General features: G+C 40.3%; 1 pseudogene; it reads right to left on the reverse strand.

Moving 5' to 3' along the window:
- Positions 1-3,625: 3,625 nt before the first annotated feature.
- On the reverse strand, positions 3,626-4,465 carry LOC122229374 (annotated as a pseudogene).
- Between the last annotated feature and the right edge of the window lie 1,479 nt (positions 4,466-5,944).

Here is a 5,944-nt window from a genome sequence, read left to right on the forward strand (position 1 = left end):
CAAAAATCTCCCAAAAAAGAAGAGTCCTGGGCCAGATGGCTTCCCAGGGGAATTCTACCAGACATTTAAAGAAGAGTTAATACCTATCTTCTCAAGCTGTTCCAAAAAATAAAAATGGAAGGAAGGCTTCCCCACTCACTCTATGAATCCAGCATTACCTTGATTCCTAAACCAGACAGAGACACCACTAAAAAGGAGAATTACAGGCCAATATCCCTGAAGAACATGGATACAAAAATTCTCAACAAGATACTAGCCAACCGGATCCAACAATACACTAAAGAAATTATTCACCATGACCAAGTGGGATTTATTCCTGAGTTGCAGGGCTGGTTCAATATTTGCAAATCAATCAATGTGATAGATACATCACATTAATAGAAGAAAAGATAAGAACCATATGATCCTCTCAATAGACACAGAAAAACTTTCAACAAAATACAGCATCTTTCTTAATAAAAACCTTCAAGAAAGCTGGGATAGAAGAAACATACCTTAACTTTATAAAAGCCATATATGAAAGGGCCACAGCTAATATCATCCTCAGTGGGGAAAAACTAAGAGATTTCTCCTAAGTTCAGGAACATGAAAGGGATGTTCACTCTCACCACTTTGTTCAACATAGTACTGGAAGTCCTAGCCTCAGTAATCAGAAAACAAAATGAAAGAAAAGGCATCTAAATTGGTGAAGAAAAAGTCAAACTTTCACTTTTTGCAGATGACATGATACTCTACTTAGAAAACCCAAAAGACTCCACCCAAAAACTGCTAGAACTGATATGTGAATTCAGCAAAGTTGCAGGATATAAAACCGATTTTATATAGAAATTGGTTACATTTCTATACACTGATAATGAAACTGCAGAAAGAGAAATCAAAGAATCAATTCCATTTTCAAGTGCACCAAGAACCATAAAATACCTAGGAATAAACCTAACCTAAGAGGTAAAAGATCTGTATGCTGAAAACTATAGAAAACTTATGAAAAAAAATGGAGAAGACACAAAGAAATGGAAAAACATTCCAGGCTCATGGACTGGAAGAACAAATATTGTTTAAAATGTCGATACTACCCAAAGCAATGTACACATTCAATGTAATGCCAATCCAAATTGCACTGGCATTCTTCTCAGAGCTAGACAAACAATCCTAAAATTTATATGGAACCACAAAAGACCCTGAATAGCCAAAGTAATGTTGAAAAAGAAAACCAGAGAAAAAGAAAAACCAAAGAAAATCACAATCTTAGACTTTAGCCTCTACTACAAAGGTGTAATCATCAAGACAGTATGGTAGTGGCACAAAAAAATCCACTAAGATCAATGGAACAGAATAAAGAACCCAGAAATAGACCCAGAAATGTATGGCCAACTAATCTTTGACAAAGCAGGAAAGAATATCCAATGGAAAAAAGACAGTCTCTTTAGCATAGGATGTTGGGAGAACTGGACAGCAACATGCAGAAGAATGAAACTGGACCACTTTTTTACACCATACACAAAAATAAACTCAAAATGGATGAAAGACCTAAATGTGAGACAGGAAACCATCCAAATCCTAGAGGAGAAAACAGGCAGCAATCTGTTTGACTTCAGCCACAGCAACTTCTTACTTGACACGACTCTGAAGGCAAGGGAAATAAAAGCAAAAATGAACTATTGGGATTTCATCAAGATAAAAAGCTTCTGCACAGCAAAGGAAACAATAAATAAAACTAAAAGGCAGCCAATGGAATGGGAGAAGACTAACGACATATCTGATCAAGGGTTAGTATCCAAAGTCTATAAAGAACTTACCAAACTCAACACCCAAAAAACAAATAATCCAGTAAAGAAATGGGCAGAAGACATGAATAGATACTTTTCCAAAGAAGACACCCAGATGGCCAACAGACACATGAAAAGATGTTCAACATCGCTCATCATCAGGGAAATACAAATCAAAGCCACACTGCGATACCACCTCACACTGGTCAGAGTGGCTAAAATGAACAACTCAGGAAACAACAGATGTTAGCGAGGAAGTGGAGAAATGGAATCCTCCTGGGCTCTTGGTGGGAATGGAAACTGGTGCAGCCACTCTGGAAAACAGTATGGAGGTTCCTCAAAAAATTAAAAATAGAACTACCCTACTCAGCAATAGCATGTCTAGGAATTTATTCAAAGGACACAGGAGTCTTGATTTATAGGGCCACATATACCCCAATATTTATAGCAGTGCTATCAACGATAGCCAAATTATGGAAAAAGCCCAAATGTCCATCAATTGATGAATGGATAAAGAAACAGTGGTGTGTGTGTGTGTGTGTGTGTGTGTGTGTGTGTGTGTGTAATGGAATACTACTTGGTAATGAGAAAGAATGAAATCTTGACATTTGCAACGACATGGATGGAACGGGAGGGTATTATGCTAAGGAAATAATTCATTCAGAGAAAGACAGATATCATATGTTCTCACTCATATGTGGAATTTGAGAAACTTAACAGAAGACCATGGTGGAAAGGAAGGGAAAAATAAATAGTTTCAAACAGAGAGGGAGGCAAACCATAAGAGACTCTTAAAAACAGAACAAACTGAGCTTTGAAAGGGGACGGGGGGATGGGAAAATGGGTGGTGGTCATCGAAGAGAACACTTGTTGGGTTGAGCGCTGGGTGTTGTATGTAAGTAATGAACCATGGGAATCTATTCCTGAAGCCAAGAGAACACTGCATACCCTGTATGTTAGCCAACTTGACAATAAATTATATTAAAAAAAAAAGAAACAATGGAAACTCAGATGATTTGTTCAAAACTCGAAATTAGTCATATGAAAATGATCACAATACTACAATATAATACAAAATAAGTAAGAAAATACAAAATATAAAGAAAAATAAATTAACCTGCAATTACCTTTGAAAACCTTCGTGACTGGTGTGAGGGATACAAGAGAGAGGAGCGTTATTGTATAGGATGGCTTGCACTGTCACTAACAGGACCACTGCTGTCTATTGGCTCAATGGAATCTTTTTGTGCAACTTTAACAAGGAACCTATCCAATGATCTAGAATGAATCAAAGCATTCCTAAGCTTATTCTTGTACGGAAAAGAAAAGGACTGTCCGTAGGTGCCTTGAAGTGACAAAAAATACACTAGTGCCAGTTGTGGACACCTTCCGATGTTCTGAAAATTCACTGATTTCTGCCGAACACCATGGCCTGAGACCAAGCATACAGGCACGGGAGCCAATCACCCACAATCCCAGAGAGAGCGGGGGGGACCATCGACTAATTGTGATCATGTGACATTTAGCATCACGTACCACTCGCATTGCAAGATATCGCTCATTTATCAAGTTAAAATTTATTAGAAATGTTTGCTCATCTTGCAGAACACTCATAGGACAAGTTACTTGCGATCCAAGGTTTTGCTGTACATTTAAATAATGTGTAGGTGACTGCATGACTACAGCATTGGTAACTAGATGATAACCAATTCAATTAGAAACCAACTAACAACTGTCTAAATATTTAAAATACAGCTCTTGTTTAGATCATCCGTTGTTTTGATCACCTTCAAAATTGCTGGTCAATTTGGAAATGTATTAAGGCCAAATCTTCTGATATCCATTCCCAGTGGTTTCTTTCAGCTGTATAAAGCCTCCAATTCCGGGGCAAGGCCAGGTTTGTGGCCTCCAGCATGAATGCTCTTCTCATCTACCAGAGCAGACAGGCCTGAGTCTGGGTGTAGTCCATTGCAATTAAACTAGAGTTGTTGACTTTTGCAGAGATAGAAACAGTGAGATCCAACTGATATTTGGCTGCAATGTCGAAGTGAGTGCAGTCAGTACCTCACGTCCAAGCAAGGTTTACTGAAGTGTCAAGATCTTCACATACTTTCTGATTAATTGATATTCCAAATTCTGTCCTATCATTGACATTAATGTGTAGATGGAAATCCCCAGTCCTGCAGCCCACTGCAAAGTTAATTTTTATCAGCTTTGATCTGACACTGTCAAAGGTCATCTGGTACCCAGCAAGCCAGCTCTCATAACCAAAGACAGCTGAACCATGACTCGCACATCCAGCAAGATCAAACTCAACATCACAACCAAGGTTTACACACTCCCTCTTATAAGAAGACTTGATTTTACCACTATTCTTACCCATGTTTGATGAAAATGTAATATCAAATGTTAGTTTCAAACATTCAAATATCAAATGTTAGTCTTCAATTGTGATTTCTATTCCCACACTGTTGCCAGTGTTCCATTTTTCTGTGAAAAATTTCACAGCATTTATATTTGGTCTCCACAGTTCCAGCAACTTTCCCAGTATCTGTATTAGATGTTGAGAACTCCACACCACTGCATGACTTTGTTTTCACATCCAGTTTCATCAACCCAAAACCAAATCCTCTGCTGAAAATATTTCTAGCAGCTTTGCCAAGGTCAGCTGATGATGGAGGAATACACGTTGGCTGCATCCATAGGTCACCATGGCAAGGCCACAGATCTGGTGGTCTCCTGAGGGGGGCTGCTGCTGCTCCACTCACAGCTAAGGCCACTGGGCTCACTCAGAGTCAGGCTGCAGCTATCGCAGCTGGAGGCAGATATGTGGGACTCAAATTGTGGTTATTTTATAACAAATGCATAATTTGTACATTGAGCAAGCATTACAGAGGTGTGGAACCAAAATGAAACTTCATGTTTGTCTTTCTCTGATCCTCTAAACTTTCTGCAGTGAGGAATAGTATTCTCCAGAGCCTGGATGAAGACTTGGGCAGACTGAAAATTCTCACAGATAGTCCTATGTTGCTTTTAGCCATAGATAGTCTCAAATAGAGAAATTAAATGTCTAGTGTCATGTGATGGTCAAACTCTAACTTTGATTGTCAGTTGGAATGGCATTAGGTTATCTCCCCTGTAAGTTCATTCCTGCTTCCAGATGGAAGTTTCCAGTAGGGAAAAGGGATCATCCTTCTCCTTGCCCCTCTTTCTAAGCTCAATGCTTTTCCCGGCCTCCTTTGTCTCCCCCTTACTAGTAGTTTCAGAGAGAAGCTAGGCTTGAGATGGGATGGGTTGCGGTCAAAACCATCTCTCATGACTTCCTCAGAGACTCCTCTTACCCCTCAATCTGAGAAGGTGCATCTATATTCCAGATGGTCCTTGAAATTCTGTCTTTAGCCCCTGATCACCTAGCATTCTCCTCTTAAGGTCACCTCATACTACCAGCCGGTCCCACTGGCCAGGACCTTGTGTCAGCTTCTCCTGCATGGTCCACATCTGGTGTATGGTGGATGCTGTCAGGTCTCTTGCCTTGACTAGTTCTAGGAGTGCAGATTCTCTCAACCTGGCCAGCCTGCTGGCTTCACTACCAAGATGGAAAGCCAGTTCTTCCCCACTCCGGATTTCCTTTAGTAGAAGGGAGTCAGACCCCATCCATGGTTCATTTTAGCTTTGTGAAGAATAGGTGGAGCCATGCACTGAAGAAAAAGTTCTCAGACACTGAGACTGAGTGGACATGCAGGGCTGTCTCTGCCAGGGAAATAGTAGCCACAGAAAACTGCACATAGTCTTTATTTCATGTTCACCAGGTGTGAACATCAAAGAATGTTAAAGCATGGGAGGAAAACACAAAGAGCCTCCAGACATAGACCAAACACACATCTGGTGTTTATGTGAAAGCATGCAGGGAAGATGGGCAGTTTCAAGAACTACTAGGTAATTACAGTGGGTCTGCTCCCTGACTGGCTCCTGGGAGATCATGGGGCTCTGGATCTCATAGTGCTATCGCGTTTGACAGCCTTGAGACCAGAACATTGCTGATGTTTCAGCAATCACCCCATTTACTTTCCTGGGGCTTACAATACATTCTCTAGAAATAACTCCACAAATGGGTCAGGTTCCAGATCTGGGTCTCCCAACTGGATGGAATCCTGGTCAAATTTCCAACGGGTTTCTTG

This window comes from Panthera leo, chromosome C2 (genome assembly GCF_018350215.1).
Source record: "Panthera leo isolate Ple1 chromosome C2, P.leo_Ple1_pat1.1, whole genome shotgun sequence".
In the NCBI taxonomy this organism is placed as follows: Eukaryota; Metazoa; Chordata; class Mammalia; order Carnivora; family Felidae; genus Panthera; species Panthera leo.